The sequence below is a fragment of the Passer domesticus genome, chromosome 11 (assembly GCF_036417665.1).
Source record: "Passer domesticus isolate bPasDom1 chromosome 11, bPasDom1.hap1, whole genome shotgun sequence".
In the NCBI taxonomy this organism is placed as follows: Eukaryota; Metazoa; Chordata; class Aves; order Passeriformes; family Passeridae; genus Passer; species Passer domesticus.
The window spans coordinates 10,288,435-10,309,361 of NC_087484.1; the positions used below are offsets into that span (position 1 = coordinate 10,288,435).

The window sequence follows — 20,927 nt, forward strand, 5'->3', positions numbered from 1 at the left end:
CCTGCCGAAAAGCCACAGAGCTCAGACCCTGTTTGAAAGAGTAACATCTTTGATATAAAAAAAACAACCAACCAACAACCCAAAACCACCCATCCAATAAAAAGCCTCAGACATACAGGATCCCATTCATGGTGGGAGGGATTTAGTGGAAGTATTTTCCTTCTTTAAGGTTTGGCACAGCCTTAAAGGAGTCTCTTTAAAAGCTTCCAGAGCCGATTATATTTTGGATTGTGTTTCAAATCACCCTTCCCCCCCAGGTTTGGTGGGTCCTCAGACAAGTTCCCAGAATAAATTAGACATAACGGTAGCAGGATTTATTATTATTTTTTTTTACTTGAGAAGGAGGAAGGAATAAATGACACCAATTTCTGTAATGGAAATAAAAAAAGAAAAAAGTGTATATCGGAAACTGCTGCTGAGTGACTCATGCTGCCAGACAAACGGAACCTCACTCATCACTCCATCTTCATCCTCCTCTGGTGAGAGAAAAAGTCTTGGAAAAATATCAGCTCACCCCCCCCCACCCCGCCCTGCTGCTTCTCCCATGGCATCCATACACAGGGAAACAGTCCAAGCCACAGTGATGGCTTCATGTGCTTCTTGGGGCAGGCAGAGTTTTTTTTGTTTTAATGGCCAACTAGGAAAAGCCTCCGAGGTGACCTTGGAAAAATGTGTGCACCAAAGGAAAAAGTTGTGGAAAGGGGTGGGGGGGGAGGGGGCAGTGTTGGAGTCCTTGTGTGCTTTATGTTTGAAGAAGTTTTTTTTTTTTTTTCTTCAGAGTGTTTTTCCAAGTTTCCACTGACATAGATTTGCAAGTTATTATTATTTTTGTTATGAGTGGGAAGAGAGGTGAGGATGCGCCATGCGAAAGGCGGAATAAGCTGGGCACAATTCCGACTTAAATAAATGCTGCGTCATAAAAGTAAAAAGGGTAAGGCAGGAGGAAGGGTGGGATGCAAAAAAAAAAAAAAAAGGTTCTGTTTCTCCTCTGTTTTGGAGAGTAATTTGCACTTTCATGAAGCATATGAACTGTATACAAATCAAATATGTTTTTATTATAAAAATGGGGGAATATTTTTTTCCCTCCTCAAACCATCCTCACAAATATTTGGCACTGCCTGACAGAAAGCCACTTAAAATGTAGCTTTTCAGACTGCCCATTCTAGCCAGCCCTGCTGTGGACACAAGGACTCTTAGCCAGTGGCAGCCCCTTCCCAGCAGATGCCTTCTCAGGGTGGTGGGTGCGCACAATAGCTCAGCTCCGCCTCACAAAAAATCTTGCCTAAGGAGATGCCATGTTTTTACAGGCTGTTGGTTCTTGGTTTTCCTCAACAGGTTGCTTCTCCTTCCACCCGGAGATGCCTTGAGTTAGACTGTGCATGGTGTCAAAATAGCTGTGAAGAGGTGTGATACTTTGTTGTTCTCTGCTTTTTGTGGTTGTGATCAATCCCATGCCCTTTTTCAGTGCTCCCAGTTGTCCCCCTTATCTTCCCATTATAACTTTTCCCTTTTTGTAGTGCCATTCACTGTCTCCAGCTCAGGCTTGCACATCACACCATTTGCAGAGCAGGAGGAGCTCCTGGGACACTGGGTAGGAGTGGTGAAAAGAGCAGAGGGTGGTCTGGGACAGCAGTTTGGGGTGGCCAAAAACCATCCAAGGATGCAGGAAAACACTGGGCCACTCTGCCTAAGCCATGCCTTGTGGTACACACAGATACGATAAGAGATGTCGCTGGTGGCAGCAGCTGCAAGTCCCTGACCTGAGTGAACCCTGTGGATCTCATCTTGTTCTCCTTCCCTCATTTCCTGTATCTTTCCCTGGGCTTCACAGCCCATGGCTCCAGAGCCAGCTGCCGTCCCTGTCCCTGAACTGCTCTGTGCACGGATGAGAGAGTGGCCAACCCTGCTCCTGGACCCAAATGCCCAAGAGCAGAGCAGGGAGAAGGGCTGCATTTCCCAGCTGAGGCCAGGGAGCAATTTTTGGCCGAGGAATGACTTTCATCTGGAGCACATTAGCCATGGGTGGTGCTGCTGGGGAGCAGCAGCTCTACTTAAGGCAGCCTCTGCCAGCTGCCTCTGGGCTATCAGTGGTGGAGGGGCTGTGCCAAGCTGGGATCCTGGGTGCTCTCCTGTGGGCTGAGGTTCCCCAGGAGATGTGTTCCTGTGCTGGGAAAGCCTTCCTGACTGTAAGTGCAAGGTTTGACCCACCTTCCCTCCCCTACCTCTTCCCTTTGCTTTGTTCCACAGGAAAGCAATCATAGTATCAAGTGTTTCTTAATAACTTTTTAGGTTGATGACTAATTTTTCAACCATGCTGAATGATGGGTAAATAGCAAGATATTAAGCCCTGCTGTGAAATAGGTGTCCAAGTGAGAAAAGCATAAGGGAAGCTGTGTAGGAGAGGGAGGTTTCTGAAATATCCCAGTTTCAGGAAAGCCTCTGTCCAGAGACTGTGTGCCCGGGAAGCTGAAACCAATCCATTGCCAGGTAGAAACCCATAAGAAAATGATTTTTGGTGGAGCTCATGTTTGTGGCCTTGACTTGCTGGCTATGAGAGGGAGACCTAAGAGGTTTTTTCTCTTAAAACCCTCATCCTACCCTGGGGGAGGATATTGGATTTCAATCCAGGCTTTTCAGATGGGCCTCAGACAAATGGGAGGGCTTGTGAAAAACACAAGGAAGTAAGATGTGGGTTTGGATCCCAAAACTCCTGTTCCTAACAAGGAGCCATGTGAGTGCTGCTTTGGAGGCTTTCAGCTCTGAATTGCTGGATGCTCCCTGTGGTGCTTGCATTTGTGGTGCTCACAAAGTGCTCCCAGGCACTTTGGGCTGGGCAAATTCACTGCTTTGGGCTTGTGGTCCCCATTTGGGGAGTGTGAGCTCCAGGCAGGCCTGTGCTGTGCCTTCCCCACTCTCCAGCTGCAGCCTTTCATGAGGATTTAGCTGAGGGGAGTGGGGAAGTGAGCAAGAGCAGGATGAAATCACCTTTTTGTGTAAGTCAGCTGATGTGCTGTATAAAATGCAGGTCTAGGTTTTGAACCTAGAATTTTCTTTAATAACAAACCCCGGTCAATGAATGTAAAAGCCCCATGCAGAGCCTTTTACTGTGTTAGTCATAGCTTGAAGCCTTTATGTTCCCTCTTCTAATGGCAAGTATTATCCAGCATGCCTTGTTACAGTGCAGTCTTTGGAGGGTGTGGAAGTAATGATGGTGCCTGAATGCTGTTCCAGAGATCGCTGCTACAATTCACAGCAGATAATAGGAGCCACAGCCAGACAGATAATAGAACTGAGATCCATTTATTGCTAAGAGACTGTCTGAATATTTGTACGTAGCCCGAGCCACTCCACCCTCCTTCATCACATTTCCCAGGAAAAGGGGGAGGTGAAAAAAAACCCCAAAAACACAAGCCTAGAACAGAATGGGGAGGAAGGGAGAGATTTGCAGATTCTGATGTGCTTATAACTTCTATTTTTTTTTTTTTATGGCGTTTGTCATAACTGAGCAAGAATGGTGTAGGTTGCTAATATATTTACAGCCTGCCTGTGCAAGTGAGGGTGTGGGATAACAACAGGAAACAAGCAGTGGATTTGGAATGGGAGCCTGTGTGAAGTCTAACACCTGAACCTAAAGCCGTCTTTCCTTGCAGGTAAACAAGCAGCCTGGTGGAAGGTTTCAGTGATGGGCTGCATGCAAAGCCAAAGTCTGGGATTACAGCAGTAGCCACACTAGAAAAGGCTGACCTGATTCACAGCATCATAGTTCACAGCCACTTCAAGTTTTCTCGGTTTTCACAAGCTTGCTAAGCTGCTTAGGCCTTGCAGAATCTGTCTGGAGAGGTAATTTCTGTGCCAAAAGGTATACGTGTTGTTAAAGTTACTCAGGGTTTTTGGTGTTTGACTGACCCTCCACTCATCTTTCCCTGTCTTGAAGTGTTTGTAGTTTTTAAATAACATAAAAAGTTGGAGATTTTTTTTTCTTGCAGATCTTTTTGCATGTGGAAGTTGAAATACTTTTGTAGCTTATCCTCCTGGTGGTTGCCCTTTATCTTTCAAGGAACTCATGGCTGTGTTAGGCCCTCTCTTATTCTGGTCTGTTTAATATTTGCTGTTTCTAGGATGATGGTGAGGAGCAAGATACAGGCAATAGCAAAGTCCAGTGCAGCGAGAAAGGAAAAACTGATGATAATCTGTATTCCTACTTATTTTTCAAGGTGGCAGTGAGTAGGGAAGTTAAGCTGCAGTGCTCCTGGCCCTGGGGAAGGGCTGTGGTTTGGTGTAGGTTGAGGAGAGCAGCTTTGTGGTAGTTTACTGACGGTCACGGCTGGCTCCTGGCAGCAAACCTGGCTGTGCTGAGGCCCTGCTGGAGGTGGGTGATGAACTCCCTGCCTGCCTGCTGAGCCGTGATGAACTTCCGCTGCCTCGGTTTCCTGGGCCCCTCTGTCACCACGTGTCTGGGTGCTGCCAATAAGTAAATGAAGCCTTGCCCCCACCTTGCCCTTTGCTTTGAAACACTTTGTGGTGTGGAGAGCATGGCTGAGAGTCTCTGATCTGAGGCCCTCATGGCTCCCAGATGTTAGGGCTGCTCAGCTGGCATGGAATCCTTGCCAAGCCTCTCTTCTGTGACCATTCATTTTTGCATTCCACATTTTTTTTCCAATCATGCCAGAGGTACTAAGTCCTTTTCTTTACTGATCAAACAGCTTGTTAGCAGCACTTACTGTTCCTGTGGTCCTTGGAGATCACTGAGTTTGTTCAGTAGTGGTCTAGGTTAGACTTGTGTTAAGGAGGAAAAGCCAACTTCATTGTGATAGGCAAACATGTTCAGGTGCAAGCCTGTTTTCAGCTCTGGATCTGATCACATGCTGTCAGCTGTTGATAGCAAGCGTGTGGGGGAGATAAGGGCTTTGATCACCAACCAGGGCTCCTGGGCTCTGTTCTTGGCTGTCAACACTGAGCACCTTGTGTTCTCTGTCATCAGGACTGGAAGCTGGTTTGGGCAGGGACAACCTCTGTGTGCTGGAGGCTGACAAATGCTGCCTGTGGTGGACAGTTAGGGAGTAACAAGAGCACCTCTCAGAAAGGGGGATTTGTGTATGAAAATGAAGCAGCTGGGCACCCACTTAGCCCTGGGTACTGCAGGTGTGCAATGCTGGGGAGTCCTGACCTCCCCTGAGTTGCCCCAATAAGGGTGCAAGATGCAAGACCAGAAATCAGAATTCTCCATTGTAAGCTTCTTCTCCCCTTCCGTATTTTCCTTGGAACCCAGAGGTCTGCAATATAGGGTGTTGCACAAATCTGTTGCACAGCTCTGCAAAAGTCCCAGTATCTTGAGTAAATTAATGAAGGCATATTGTTTTCCAGCTGGTTGGAAGAGATCTTTGTCTTGGAGAGCCTTGCCTTTTGTGAGACCTCCCCTGGGAGGTTATGTGCAATGAGCCTTTTGCTAGTAGCAAATACTGGTCTTGAAGCATTTTCCTGAAGCTTTTGTTGAAGGTGGAAGAATGGGATTTCTCTTCTACACTGATATTAAACATCAAAATTTTACAACCCATTAGTTGGCCCTTTCAGCTGAAAATCCCACCAATGCTCTGGGAAGACAGTGTTTGCTTGTTTCCCTTTTTTATTTTTTTAAAGATGATATAGGAAGGACCATTTCAGGGCAGATGTTAAGAGAACTGGACTACTTGGATATTAAGAAATAAGTTCATCACAAAAGATACAGGTACATTCCAGGCTGAATTTGAATTTTCTAAGATATTTTGTTACCCAAACTGAAATGTGAAGTTTAGGTAGTGGACATTCCCTGACTCCAAGAGTAATTCGTTACATTTCTTCACATACCGTATGGCTCACTTACCAAAAGTCCTTCAGAGTTCTCACAACTCCTAGGTTTAGGTCAAACAGGCATATATACTAAGGGAAAAGGAATGTCTTGAACTGTGCTCAAAAACAATGACTATATACTTTAAATATCATTTTGAGGAAAATAATTTATGTCCCAGAGGAATGAATTCTAGCAGCTCCAGCACTGATGCTATGTATGACAAAGTATTACTGAAATGTTTTTCAAAGGCTGCACTGTCTCTCTGGAGATGACCCCTTTCCTTGCCATCTTTTGGAATGATTATGGCCAAAACTTTTCCATAGTAGGAGTTGGTCAGTGGTCAGTCTTCACCACAGTGTCTGCATGAAATTACTGTGACTTGTGGTCCCAAATCACTGAGGTATTTTTAAAATGTTACTGTTAGGCTCTTAAATCTAAGCTTGGGAGGAGCTTTAATGGAAGGAAGAAAAAAAAGAACAACCCTATTTTCATTAAAGTTTAGGAGCTGGCAGAGATGGAGGCTGCCTAACCTTCAAACAGATGGCTGGAGCTCAGACTGTGCTTTCCTAGTGGCCAGCAAGACCTGAGCTCTAACTGCAGTTGCAGCTATAAATAAGTTGTGGACCACAGGCAAATTCTTGTGCTTGCTTCCTCCCTTCCAGAGTGGCTGAATTTGTTCTTAGAAACACAGCTGGTCCATCCTGCATGGTAGAGGCTGTCAGCATCTATGTGACCTACCCATGCCTATGGCAATCCTTTTTTATCAGATTCTGAGTCCCTCAAAGAAACAAGGGAGCGAAAAGGTGTGGATTAAATGAAGGGCATTTTACTGCATGGGGTTTTTTTTCAGTTCAAGCCTGAAGTAGCACAAAAGAACCACAAGTTTTGATGTACAAAATTAGTGACCCTTTTTAAAAACATTGATGGACAGGCTTAAATCCTCCTTCAAGCATGAGATCCTTTCTTGAGTTGTACCTTGCTTCTGCTCACCCTGAATAGCCAGTGTTAGAACTGCTAGAAGACCAAAGTAAGAAAGCAGCAGCATCACCATCACAGATAGAAAAGTAGGACAAAATCCTGGTTGAAATCCAAGACCTGAGCATGAACTTGCTTGCAGAGATGATCCAAAATGCTGTCTATAATATGGCAGCCTGGAGAATTGGATGTGACCACCCAGGAACTCCCTTGGGTTTTATGCCCAAGCTGCTGACTACAAAGCTTTTCACTTGCATTGTCTACCAAATGCATGTGTAGTTTCAAACAGAAGTATCTAAAAATCATCTCTATTGGTTTTGCTGCCTGGAAGTAGTGATCTGTTCTCCTTTTGTTCTAGATCCGACAAATGTCTCAATCTGGAAGAACAAAGAAAGTTATAATAAGGCATGTATGATGGATTCCAGGCATTCTTGTGCTTTGCCTTCTGCCATCAATATAATGGCTATAAACTGGCATTTTGACTATGACAAATGAATTTGAATCTGTAGTTTGATATGCCTGCAATGACACATAAGAGTGAGTGCATGAAGAATTACTACTCCACTGGTGTTTCAGATTTAATGGACAGCTGAACAAATCTTTAGAAGATCTTTTATCTTTCCTCTGTGTCGGTTTAGATCACCCCTAAGTGAGCAGACTGAAAACTGCCACTGTCCTTTGACCTGTGTAAGGGAAGCTGGAGTGTGACTTATGAGGAAACAGCAAGAAAATTAGTCTGTGATGAATCTGTGATGAAAGCTTGCCTGAGTGGTTCAGTGGGGAACCCTCTTGTTACACCAGTGCTCTGAGGTCGTGCAGCTTGTCTGTACAGCAGGCTCCAGTATGACCCACTTTGCATGTCCCCAGCTCTGGTCTGGTTCAGGTTTGTTCCTCATTGTGGTCTCCAGTGTTCAGCTCTGACTGGTCTGGGCACTGATGCACTTTGTGACCTAAATCCTGCTGAACATCTCTTTATACCAGAAGAGGCAACCATAATTCCCCTAAAGCTGCAGCACAGTCAGAACCCAGAACCTACCTCTAAAGGACAGGTAACTTTTTCTGTATCCTGACTTCAGCCTCTGCTTCAAATCTGGGCCAGGTAATTTGGTATTTCCCACAGAGGTTTTAGAGTTAATCTTACTGATTACTGTGTGCAGCTGTAAGTAATGAGAGGTATTGCTTGTAACCATATAGATTAAAAGGAAAGTCCCAGTATTTGCCTACAAATACAATCTACTGCCCAGTTAGCCAAGTCAGAAAAACATTTCATGAGCCTGGGCAGGAGGTCTAGAGCCTTATTTGTTTCTCTTCTGCTGCTCTTAGGAAGGAACAAGCTTTACAGACCATTAGAGCTGTTTGGCACTTCTGACTTCTGTGTCTCCCTGGGGCGTGATCTTGGTCCTCATCTGAAAAACTGTGGTGAGGGTCTCTTATTACAAGCATTGAGATTGATCAGCTAGCAGCTGTAAAGAAAGCCCACATCCAGGAAAATCAGAAGGTTCATAGCCAAGAAATACCCCTGCATAGGAAGGAAATTTCCAAAGTGTAATTTCAGTTCCTCAGTTTGTATTACTGGACCTGATTCCCTATTTTGTAGAACTGTACACTTGAAAATTAAACTGAAATGTTAAAGAAAGAGGAAAATTTAGTCACGGTAGCTTAAATTCTTTTCTTTTGAACCATGTGAAATGTCAGGAGGACAGGAAGCTCTCCCAGGGGTAATACTATCCAAAACTCTAGCTGCCTCTGAATTAACAAAGTCCACAAGTGGACTGATACCACAGGATGCAGATGTTTTAGTTCTGGCAAGTAACATGAAACTGCAGGCCAAGTTTATGCTAAAAGTTTCTTTTTTTCCCCATAGACATTGCTTTTAAAAAAAAAAAAAACCAAAACAAAAAAACCCCAAACAAACCAAAAACTATATTCTCACCCAGATTCTAAGCCTTGTTTAGAAATATGAATGGGTGTATGTTCTCCTGCTGGCTTGGTAATTTGGTAGATGTTAACACAATGTAAATACAGCACAATACAGTTTGGCATGGTGTTTGTAAGGACATATGGGAGCTATCATTTTTATGCAACCTAGTACTGGGTTTAGTGCTTCTGAAGGGCTTCTGCTTTGACTGTGTGTGAGATTGGCTGTAGTGAGAATGAATTATGAAGAGCAGGGAAATGTGCATGTCTTGTAAACTTGGTAATGTTGAAAGACCCAGAGAGATGTGTAAATGCTTTTCAAAGCCAATACAAAAAAAAGAGCTAATTTGAGGTCAGCTGGCAAAATCTTTGAAATGTGGGACTGAGTGTTTATCTTCCTCTTTGGGAGCATTTCCCTCTCATGCCATATGGAGAACAATCATTGATACTGCTTGTCAGTCTAGGCCTGCTTTGGCCCAGAAAAGAGGTGGGCTGCCAGCTACAGATCCTACAGTGAGCCCATGTCTTCACTGCTCAGTGATTCCCTTGTGCAGCAGAAATGTTGGACATCTGTTGCCAGCCAGGAAAAAACCCAAAACCCTAGGAATGCGAGTATGAAATGCACTGTCTGAATCAATGAATCAAAGTTGCCACAATCCTAATTTACTGCATATGAGATGTTTAGACCAGCAGGGCCTCCCTGGCCCTTGCTAATATGACATGTTGCAGAGCATCTCTCTGTATCGCATGACAAGAGATGAGTGAATGTATGCAAGGCAAGGTGCCAGCAGAGGCTTTCCAGTGCTGCTGGGAGGGTGTTTGCCAGGGTAGAATGGCTAGATGAGGCTGAGGATCTATCAAGCCCCACACTGCAGGGGTGGAAATAAAAAGACAAGAGTTATTTACATAGTGGTCATTGCAATTGGACTTGGAGGAGTTTCCTTCCTGACCCCAAATCTGGCATTTTGTCTAACTTTGCATGGGTGAGGAAAAACAAACTATGTGGAAGGCTTCTCAGTGCTGGGAGGAATTCCCTGCTTCATCATCCCCCTTCCCAGCTCACCTGTACCAAAGATTGATCTCTGCTCTTTCTATCCAATATGAAGTGCTTTGGGTGCCCAAGCTCATGGGTCTGAAGGAAAACATCTCTTGTGGCCCATATCATAGCTGGAGCAAGTCAGAGAAAAACCCATTATTGTGTCTTCTGCCTCTAAGGGACAAGAGAGCATCATTAGGAAGGGTGACTGCACAGGGTTTTCATTAGGAAAAAGGAAGGTTTCATGCAAAGCCAAGTTACTTTCATTGCTGTGGAGGCTTCATGGCACTGCAGTTCTTGGGTGTGGGCTCAGTCCCCCCATTGAGACTTGTTTATTCCAGAGCTCAGTAGGTTTCTGGGAAGTGCTGTAATAGCTGGGAGGAGATCCCATGGAGAGGGTGGATTCTCTCGGACACATGCTGTTTAACAATGCCACTGTCTGCAGAGAAACAGAAAATAAACAATGCAGAATCCCTGCCGTAAACCATGCACAAACACCAGAATATGAATAGCCTCTCGGAAGGTGGCTAGTGCCAAGCAGCTTTGCTGCTATTGTTTATTGTGGTAGAGGAACTAGAACCAGCTTTTCAAAATAGGTCAATATTGCCCATTCATAATGGGTTAATGGTTTCTGCAGCTGAAACTGAAATATAATGGTTCCTGGTGAAATGGGGGAAACATCTGTAGAAAGCAAATTTGGAAGCAGTAAAAACTGCAATGAATTAATTTTGTTTTATTCAGACATCTTGGGCAGGGAGAGAGAAGGCCCTGTTTGGATTGCAAGCAGCAGAGGCTGAGGGATTGTCTCTGAGGACTGATCAGTGAGGCACCAGGCAAGAGAAGCAGGTGAAAGCAGTCAGATGGGTGGGAGCACAGCATAGCTGGAGTGGCTCTGAGGATGTGTTCCTTCCAGCTCAGAGTGTTCTGGGGTTCTGTGTCACTGAGCACTGTGAGTGGCTCTGCAGGATGGCCCCGAGGTCAGTGCTGCTGCCATTTCTGGGAGTGTTTTCCTCCGGATTAGATTTACTCTCTAGTTTTTAGGATTGGGTATGGGTGTCTGGAGTGTGTTTGGTATGCTCTGGCATGTATCTCTGCCTGCCTTCATCTGAAAGGAGTCCCCCTTGCACTCTCCAAGATCACCCTGTGAAGTGAACCAAAGTGCAGTGAGTGGGGACAAGTTGGAGATGTGCTTCAAAGGTCCCTGTCTGAATGCAGATGCTTCTGTTGGTGTGCTCTAGGCATGCTGACATATGTCTGAGGAGGGAAGTAGCTCCTGGGACATGGCAGCTGCACATCTGTAAAGCCCAAAAGCAGGTGTTTGAGCCAAGAGGGAGTGCAGGGTGCCTTGATGCTGTCAATTGCCTCTTGTGTTTATTCTTTGCATGCGGGTCAGCTGAGAGTGGATTGTTTTATTCTCCTGTCTGCAAGTTTTGGGCAACCCAAGGAACCTGTGGCTTTTGGAAAGCAGCTCCCTGAACTTTTGACAAGGCCACTGAAACTTATCTGTGGTCTCTGGGGAAGAATTGCAGGTGTTTAGCAGTGAGCCTGTGCACACTCAGTGCTTAGGTGGTAGTGACTCTCATTTGCCCTCTACTCATCCATCCCAGCCATTTGCAAGGACACTTCCTGCAGAAAGCAGAGAAGCAGCTGCTGTGTCTTTGAGTGAACTGGAGACAAGGGCTTTCCCCAGAGGAGCCAGGTCACTCTAAAATAAGATAAACACCACCTATGCTAATTGCAGTGGAAAACTGAGAGCAGCTTGTGTTGGGCTGCTGTGTGTTGTCCCTAAGCAGGGATTATGCAGAGCAGCTGGGTTCCAGAAGGGCTCTGGAAAAAAAAGATGCTCAGAAAGGAACAGTGTCTCCTGCACTGAGGGGCAATTTTCAGGTGTGGGGTTTTTTTCGAAGATATATTTTTAGGAGCTGCTGGTATCTGCATTTAGGTTGTGATCCCTGGAGCCTGTTTTCTATTCACAAATGCATTCTGTAGTGAAGATCAGTTTGTCAGCACTCTTTTTGATTTCTTTTTCCCCCCCTACTTACATGTGACCCACTCTGGGTCATGTGAAGGAGACATGGATGGTATGTGACAGGAGAGAGGCTGCAGTCTGCAGCTCTGCAGCTGACTCTCCAGCAGGGCTTGGTGCTCGGAACATTCCCAAGTGCAGCATCTCCCTGTGGGCCAGTGCAGCTGGACACAGCACAGGGCAAGTGGTGTATCTGGGACTCCCACCACAGAGGTGGATGGGGTCTGTATTTTGGTGAAATAAACATATTGGACATTCAGCAACTCCTGCCCCAGCTACTGACATGTTGAGCAAGAATAAACCCCAAGGGCTTATTCAGAGGTGGGTGAAACAAGATCCTTTTCCCTGAACAGCAGCAATGTAGCCTTATACATCAGTGGCTGGTGAGTACAGTGGCAGTAACTTCCAGCAGATGTCCAGTTGGGTCAGGTCCTAAACTTGATAGTAAGAAGCTCTCATAGCTTAGTGCTGCACCTTAAAGCTCTTTAGCTCCTCCCTAGCAGCAGGCACTGTAATGATTAAAGCTCTGAGGTTGAATATATAAATGCCTGCAGCTGCTGGAGCTATTCCTTAGGTCAGATTTTCACTGCCTGGTTCAAGGTTACGATTCTGCCAGTGATTCCCACTGCGTGTTATCCCAAGGCACACGAGTACTGCCAGGGTTCCTGCTGTTCTTGCCAAACCATGTCTGCACTGGCCTCATTGCAAACCAGGTCCTGAAAGGAACAGAGCAAAAATCATGGGGGCCTGACCTGCAAGCATGGCAATACATTCTGTTTGTCCTGCAAGCTCTCCAGCAAGGCAGAAAGCAAATACCAGTCTGGAAATAGCTTGTCTTGACTCTCCAGTCTTGTTAGAGTGCAGACTATTACTGCTTGCCCTGCTGTAGTTATGCTCTGAGCTTGCCTGCCAAGGACAACCATCCTTGTGTTTCAAGAAAGCCATGGTAAACCAAAGCAATGTACCCTTAAAATCGTGCTAGACAAGCTTGTGAAAGCTCAACAATTAAGGAAGTCTGAGATGGATGAGAGAATTGAAAATTCTTGAAGTATTATCTGGCCTCACAGCACAGACCAAATTCTAGCTATTTTAGGAGTAGATATTTCCAGATTATTCTTTTAGGTACCTCTTCACTGAATTATTAGGCATGCCTGACAGTCTACTTCATAGAATACCTTGAAGAATTAGGGAAATTTTATCTCTTCTCAAACACCAGGGAAGGGAGACATATGGAGACTAAAATCCACATCCTCAAAGGAATGTAGATTTGTAATTTGCACTGGAAAGTGGTGGAGATAGCAGGATTTCCTCAGGGTTATGGTTAAGCTGATTGACTTTTCTGGTATATAGGCATGTAATTGATTATCTTGGAGGCTCTGGGTCTAAGCATTTTCCTTAGATGGTGTCTGTAGGGGAGGACAGAAATGAGCCTGTGTTTCCTGAGCCAGTTGCTTCCCTGAGTCACTGCTGCTGCATGTGATACTGTTTCTTACCCTTGCCTCTGAACCAGCTGATCTGAGCTCCTTGGGCTCTGATTTTTTGGTAAAGTTATTACAGGCGTTGTCTTTCAGACTCAAAACACAAGGTCCTTCTCTTATTCTTCTGTTATCGCCCTGTTTTCAGCTGTGCAGTCTGGAGTGCCTGGACTGGCCTCGCCTCTCCTTGCCTAACCTCTCACAAACAGCCACGAATTTTTGAAAAGGGCCTTGGTTTGCCCTGCCAGCACTCCTTAATTTTGCCTTTCCTCCTTGCAAGCCACACTGAAGCAGCGCTTTGCTATTCTCCGGGAGGAAAAAAAATAAAAAATAAAGTAGGTCATGGTGTCATGTAAGGCAGCCGAGCACTAAGATGGAGCCAGGCGAGCAGAGTGAAAAAAAACCCCTGTGGGCTGGGAGATGATGAATGACCAGCTGTGCGGGATAAACAGGGATGAAGGGATGGATGGAGCACAGGAGCCGCGTGCGGCAGGTGGAGGGGCTGGGGGGCTCTGGCTCCGCTGGACCATGCGCCCTCTCCCGGCACAGGTGCTCCCTCTGGAACAGCTCTCCTTGCTCCTACAAGCAGTGGTGGTGGCTGCTTTTGGGTTTGTTTATTTTTTATTTTTTTTTATTGTGGTTTTCTTCCCCTTGCCCCGCAGTTAGTCCAAATAGCACTCGCAGAAAGCATGGGGCAGGCATGGAAAATCACTCCTAGCAGACCAAAAATTTGGTTGCAAATATTTAAAGAAAATTTAATTTTTTTCATCCCCTTTATAGATTAGAGTCGTCTTGTTTGTGTCAGTTGTGTTTTATTTTTTCAGAATTAACTTTTGAAAGAAGGAGGGGGTTTTATGCCTGCTGGCTCTCTTGGTTCTCACCCAGCATTACTCACTGGGCCTGCAATAGATCTCTTTAGAAGATGGACTCAGGCCTGACCTTATCTCTGAGGCAGGATTCCACCCTAGTGTCTAAAGAGAGAAATTCAGGTCTGGAGATGTGGCTTATCCTAATAAGTATCCCTTAACTTGAAACACTGATTACAATGTGGTGTGGATGATGATCTTTGCTACGTGCCTAGTTTAGAATTTCAACCTATTAAAAAACCCCAGAATTAAAACCACCAAAAACAAGAGTGAGAATCAAACTCAAAAAACAAAAACATTTCAGAACAGTGCCAGCTGAGAGAGCTTGGGGTGTTAATCTTCTTCCTGTAGTCCTGTAGATACAGGAATTGATTTTAACTCTCACCAGCCTGTTATGGCATCACTATTGCCACTCGAGACAAATTCACTTTGGATTTGTCCTGGCTCAACCCATGTTGCAGGGCTCACAGTCCTCCAAAACACAAGCAGCAAGGACAAATTACTTCTTCCCCAGGTCTCAACCCCCAGCCTCAGAACTGGGGTGGGAGCCCACTGGGGGGAAGTGATCCTGGATTAAGATGCTCAAATTGTCAAAGCTTAGAAGTGAGGGTTCTTTTAGAATTTGGAGGACTTGATTTTTTTTTTTTCTGTAGGCCTGTTCAGAGAAACCAGAAGTTTTCTATGTAGGGCTGGCATTTAAATCCTGCTCATAGCTCCCTTCCTCTGGCTATAAATGCCTCTTCAGCCACTTGAGGCAAACCTTCCTTTGTACCCAGTGTTTGGGAGATGAAGCTGTCTTATTTAACAAGCTGAAATATTCCTGTGGTTTTCCCCCACTCTTTCCCTGTATCAAGCAGGGCTGGTGAAACAGAGCTGGCAGTCTCCTAATGTTGTCAACGTTTGCTGCCTGAGCTGCACAGAAAGCAGTGCTAAAGTCCTGTGTCAGAATGTCTCTTGAAACCTTCATCTTTTCCGGTTCTTCAGCCAATTTACTTCTGCAAAGGCTTGGAAATGCTGGTGAGTGGTGGAAGCAAGCAGCCTCTAGTCTAACCAAGGATTTCTACTGCTGCTGGCTCTGTAGAAGAGATTTTAAGGTCAGTTTTAAAATAGTTCTGCCTAGAAAGAGCTGGTTCAGGAGGATGGCACTAGCTAATATGCACAGAACAGAGATCTGCAGCCAGTTGTTCCCGTAGACAGCCTGTATCTGGTGTTTGAGCTGAACTGTGGTGTGCAGAAAGCTCTTCTGTCCAGAGTGAGAGTCTCAGCAGTGCCAAGGACCAATTACCCCTTCCCTGTCAAAAGTGAGTGTCCTGTTTACTGTTTGAACTGGCTGGCTCAAAATTCCAGCTTTAGTCTGTGCTTCTAAAAGATTTTGGTTCCAAGGATCTTTGAATACTATGCAGACATCACCAAGCCTTCTTGGTGAGGAGGATACCCCTCGCTCAAGACAGGGGGCCACAAGAAGTGAGGGGGGGTGGCTGCCCATCCCTGTCCCCACTCTGGTGTTCCTGGCTCCTGCTGCCATGCCTGAGGCTCGTGGCACCTCTGTGCCTCCCCTCACAAAGGCTCTGCTTGTCCTGCAGCTCCCAGCCTGTTTTACGAGCGGAAACTGAGTCAGCACATGGTGCTCACCAGCGCCGGCCACCTTTGCTTCTCCTGCCCACTAGGTGTGAGCTTGGAAAACAGTTTGAAACAGAAGCATAAAATGGGCTTTGTTGAAATGTGTTAGCTCACCTGGAGTCTCCAGAACCTGTGTGTGTATTTTAGGAAGCGGAATAACCCAACTTTACAACTTGCAGTATTTGGAAGCACAGCACAATTATGTGGCTGTTCCAGCCCCCGTGAGACTGGGAGATGAAAATAATGGGTTTGAGGTAGTGAGTGGGGTGGAGAGAGCCTTTGGGATGCAGCAGTAGATTAAATGGCATCAAAGCATTGCTGGTGTTCATTTATTTGCCCAAAGGTCTTTAGGCCTTCTATTAGGCTCTCCCTGCTTATTTGTAAAGGCAATAAATCCAATCAGAATACTGAAAGACGTTCACCCAGACCAAGAATTGTGTTTTAATGCTCCTCCTAGTACATTCTATTATTAATCATGTTTAGAAGGTTGGCTGGTAACACTTTTTCTTTCCTCATGTTGTGTTTATGGTGAGCAGCAGGTATCCTGATAACCATAGCTTCAGCATTTCAGAGCCAAATTTGTGCCAAATAGTGTCTCTTTTCTAATTTCTTTCTTCCCTTACTCCTTAAATACTAGGAGTTGTAACAAAGCCTGCTGTCAACCTTTGGCTTGGATTCTAAATACTGACCCACATCCAAATTTTGCAATTGGTTCCATTTGTTAGAGTGGATGGAACTAATTCTCTAGATCCAAGTACAATTAGATGACTCTAGATCATAATTCCGGGCACTGAATTCAAAAAATAAATTAATTTCCTTTTATCTTCTCCTTCCATTGACTAATAATAGTCCAGTACAAGCCTATCCTCTTCAAAAATCTGTTATGAGCCTCCTCAAAGGCCAGTGAAGCCTATAAAGAGAGCATGACAACCTGGGAGGGAACAGCTTGTCTTCATGTGCTTGCAGGACCAAAGCAGTGGAATACATACTTTGGGGGACTTCCAAATAATCATCTTTCTTTTAGTTTTACCTTATGTCCTGGCCTCTGCATTTTAACCCACTTTGGATTGTTTACCTGTTTTGACTTTCCCTGTTGTGAACTGCACAGCAATGGTTTTGTGCACTTTTGCACTAGCCAGCAGCTGAACCATTTGTGCTGCAAAGGGATGCAGGTCCTGTGTGGCACCCTGTCAGTGTTGGGGGTGCTCTGGGGCTAATACTTCCAGCCTGGAATGGAAAGATCACAAAGCTGCCTGTTCTCTGTGATCACTCTGGGTTAGGTGCTTCCCTCCTGAGAGATGGCTCCTCTGTCAACATGCCCAGCACAAACACCCATGGTGTTGACTCTGGAGCATGGAAGACAGCTTATTTCTGTTTCAGTAGCACCATTTCATTTCAGGATCAAGCCCAGTAGTAGCCCAGAACTTTTAGGCTAGTCCTGCTGAAGTAAAAAGCTGAGTTCACGGTGACCTTATGGTGGGACTGATTATTTTTTCTTTTTTTTTTTCTTTTTTTTTTTTTTTTTTTTTCTGGGGACTGATTCACAAAATAGGCCCAGAGGAAACAGGCCAGGAACACATGCTATTCATAATAATGCCTCCAGAGAATAGCTCATTTCTTTTTCTCTTCCAAGGGTATTGTCAGGCTTGTGTACTTCAAAACAGATCTGGCACTGACAGTACAGATAAGTTAATAAAAGTCTGCAGAGGGTTTGGGGTTTTTAAATTTTTTCCCTTTAAACTAAGGGTAATAAGTTCTAATGAAACCCTATTTTAAATTTGCATTCTTTTTACCATCCCGTACTTGTAGTTCTGAAGAACTTTGCCAGCTTGTTCCACATCTTGAAGAACAGAGAATATCTTGAGTTGCTGTGTAGCAGCAGGAGAATGCACAAATCTTAAATTTCTGAAGAACCATGAGCTTGTTACTCATGCAGTGTCAGGAGAGTCATCTGTAATTCTTTTACTCTACAGAGTCCTGGGGAAACAGCTGGAGCATTGTGTACAATTTGCTGAGCACATTTCAGGGAAGATGTGGACAATGGGGAGATGCCAAAGGAGAACAGGGAGAACAATTGTAGATCTTAAAAACATAACCTCAGAACAAGGAGGGGGGGAAAAGCTAACTTAACTGTAATTAAAACAAAGTACAAAAAGAATTTTCAAAAAATGTAGAAAAACCCATGCAGAGAGGGAGAAGGACACTGTTCTCCATAGCAATGGAGATAGGTTGGTAAATAATGCACTTAAATTGTAACAAGGAAGAATCAGGTTGGGTGCTTCAGAAACCTTCCCAGTGGTAGACACTGATGCAGTAGTTTGAAATATTTGGGAATGTCATAGGGTTCTTGTCACTAGAAATTTTTAAGGTGAGGTTAGCCAAACATGTTAAAAATAACGTACCTCATGCTCAGTTACCAGAAGTGACCAATATTTGCTTAGGGTGCTTTCTAATATCTGTCTAATGCATAATTCAAGCTTTTTGAATCAAGGGAAACTTAGCCACCTTTAGCATTGCAAACCTAAGGATTTACAATAGAGAAAAATCTCTTAAGCTAAGCTACCTTCTCTATTGACTTCAGCAGATCTTGGATTGTGTTTGCAGGTATCACAGAGAATAAACCAGGCAAAGATAACAAAGGTATTGAGCCCTGAGACCTCAGCTGAAATGGGTGCTTTGAAATCATGTAAGAGGAAGCAGAATTAGCCAAAATGTAATTCTCATGATGTTTAGCCCACATTAACCCCAGAGGGAAATGTCAGCTGGTTTTCCCAACACTGATGCTTATTAGACCATGAAATATTTTTCCCTCTGGGAGATACTTAGAAGTGAATTGGACAAAGTGCTGGAAAATGTAGGGTCCTGTATGGTTTGGAGACAAGAAGTTCCATTCATTTGGGGCATCTGAACTGGGTTCAGTTTCCTATTTCATCACTGTTTTATTGTGTCCTTGTATTGCTGCCTTTTTTTTTTTTGAGCAGGAGGTGCTGAGGTGCTCTGACTGGAGGGTCTGAAGGGGTGTAGGATCTAATCCTACTCCTGCTGTCAGATATGCTGTGTATTCAATTTAGCAGCAGTGATGCTGAAGCAAAATAGGGGCACATTCATTCCTGTGTTTGAAAGTTAGTAGTTAAAGTTTATTGCAAAACTGTGGACCATCGATCAGTCTCAGGCACTCTGACCAAGTGCTGATATCTCAGCTAATTCCCTGCTGTTCTGCTTTTAGAAAGCAGCATGATATCTGTAATAGCTGTATGGGGGTCATTTCTACCACTCACCTGTACAATAGACAGCAGTGAAATAAGAATGGTGTTTCTGCTTGCATGTTGGTCTAATGCAGATTTCAAACTCTCCTTTGGTCTAGGAGGTAGCAATGCCTGTTCTTTTGCATTACCTATGGAGACATCTCTTCAGGAACTTACCCAGAGCCCTGCTCTAAGAGTGTTTTTTCCAAGTTATATGCAGTCTGGTATGACCTGGCTTTGTTTTTAATGCTTTTCAGAGAACAGCTTAAATTTTTGTTTGTTTGTTCTGCTTTGTTCCTTATTATTCTAATGTAGAATGCTCCACTCTGAACACAGGATTGATTATTGTCATGGCTAACCAAGAAAGGCTATTTACCATGCTCTTGTCTTTCCAGAGAGCAGCTGAGAAGCAGGCCTGTAGGCTTGCTGTGACTTCTGAGAGTGTACCTAAACATAGTCAAACTCTGAAGATGTTTAAGCAGAAGTCTTGATGCATATGTCAAAAAAGATTGTTGTAATGTTCCAAATACTCCTGGATCGGTCATGTACAATTAGAGGTCAGAATTCAGGCTGGTATTGGGGTTTCTTTTGCATAGGGCTGGGAATAAAATGTCAATGGATCTGAAGGAACTCTTAAATGCGGAAAAGTTACCTAACCAAGTTTATTCTTGTACTCCTATTTGGGAAAGGCAAAGCCATAGAACCCACCAGATCACCTTTTCTCTTGCTCTCTAGGTTTGTAGATTCTGTACTCTTGAGTGTCTGGTTTGGCTATCTTGTTTTTATCCTAGCTTCTCCCAGCTTCATTAGAGGATTGCTTGTTTCTAATCAGTCTGTACTGTCCTTCAACTTTTGGCTGTCTTTCTTACAAATCTGTGTAATGCAGAGATAGAAGCTGCTCCAGGAAGTTTTCTAGCTCAGCATGATGCCATACCAATATTAACATCTGAATGTGTGACCTTGTTAGTTCAGTATATGCAAGGTAGGTATTTTTTGTCTGTCCAATGCACTGCTTATTATTAACGAGGTGTGCTTTGTAAAACAGTACCATTAAATTTCTCCCAGCTGGAAGCCTTACTTGGATGTTAACTTACCCATTATAGGATTTGGGGAGATCTTGAGCCATGGCTTAGAATACAATTCTGGTAACAAATGATTCTGTAGCTAGGCACTAATGCTGTATGATACCCTATAGCCATTGTATCAATAGCTCATGAGCAAAATTCTAAATTTATGTAGGTAACTACAAAGATCCTTCTTTGTATCATGGTTTGTTTCTTGTGGGACTTGCTGGAAGCCAAATGAAGTCTGCTATTTCCAAAACTATCAGTGAGAAATTAATGAATCAACATAGTAAATAACTCACTGTTTATTTGCTGAAACAAAGAGCACCTGTAACATCGAAGGAGTAGCTGCCTGGCGGGAGGCTGGTGGCACTTTAAGTTGTATAGGAATGTTGGGACTGGGTAGAGAGCTAGGGACAAGTGGATACACAGAACCAAGTGTGTGGTTTGGGCTATGAGACCTTTTTGTCAGGTGTTGGTGCCTCTTCAATGGCTCTTTCTGTTCCTTGATAATAAAGCCCATGTTTGTGTGGGATCTGACCTCAGGGGAGGTTAAAGCTTCTGCTGAGGAAAGCCAAGTTACACTGCTTTCAATCCTGTTTGCTGTTGCTTGTAAAGCTGTTTCTATTTGTGTTGTCCTTTGGGTGTGATGCCTGAAAGGTGGGAATTGCCTTAAGCTTGGTTTGTTTGGTGAGAGAAGGAAGGCCTGTTCCTTGGGTATGTTCTTTTCTGAACTTCAACTTTCGCCAACTTAGTCCCAGCCCTCCCAACCCAGGCTAAAGACACAGGTGTGAAGTGAGGTGAGCTATAAAAAGCAAAACATCCAAACCCCCCCCAAACTCATGGAGTAGGCTTGGAATGGGGGAGAGGAGGAGG

General features: G+C 44.4%; 1 long non-coding RNA gene across 1 annotated transcript in view; it reads left to right on the top strand.

Moving 5' to 3' along the window:
- The first annotated feature begins 2,080 nt into the window (after window positions 1-2,080).
- The window catches only part of LOC135278817 (uncharacterized), a 104,999-nt gene continuing 86,152 nt past the window's right edge, over window positions 2,081-20,927 (top strand). The window contains exons 1-2 of the long non-coding RNA XR_010346216.1: window positions 2,081-2,186; window positions 3,651-3,859. This is a non-coding gene — a long non-coding RNA (uncharacterized LOC135278817). The remainder of the gene's footprint in view (window positions 2,187-3,650; window positions 3,860-20,927) is intronic.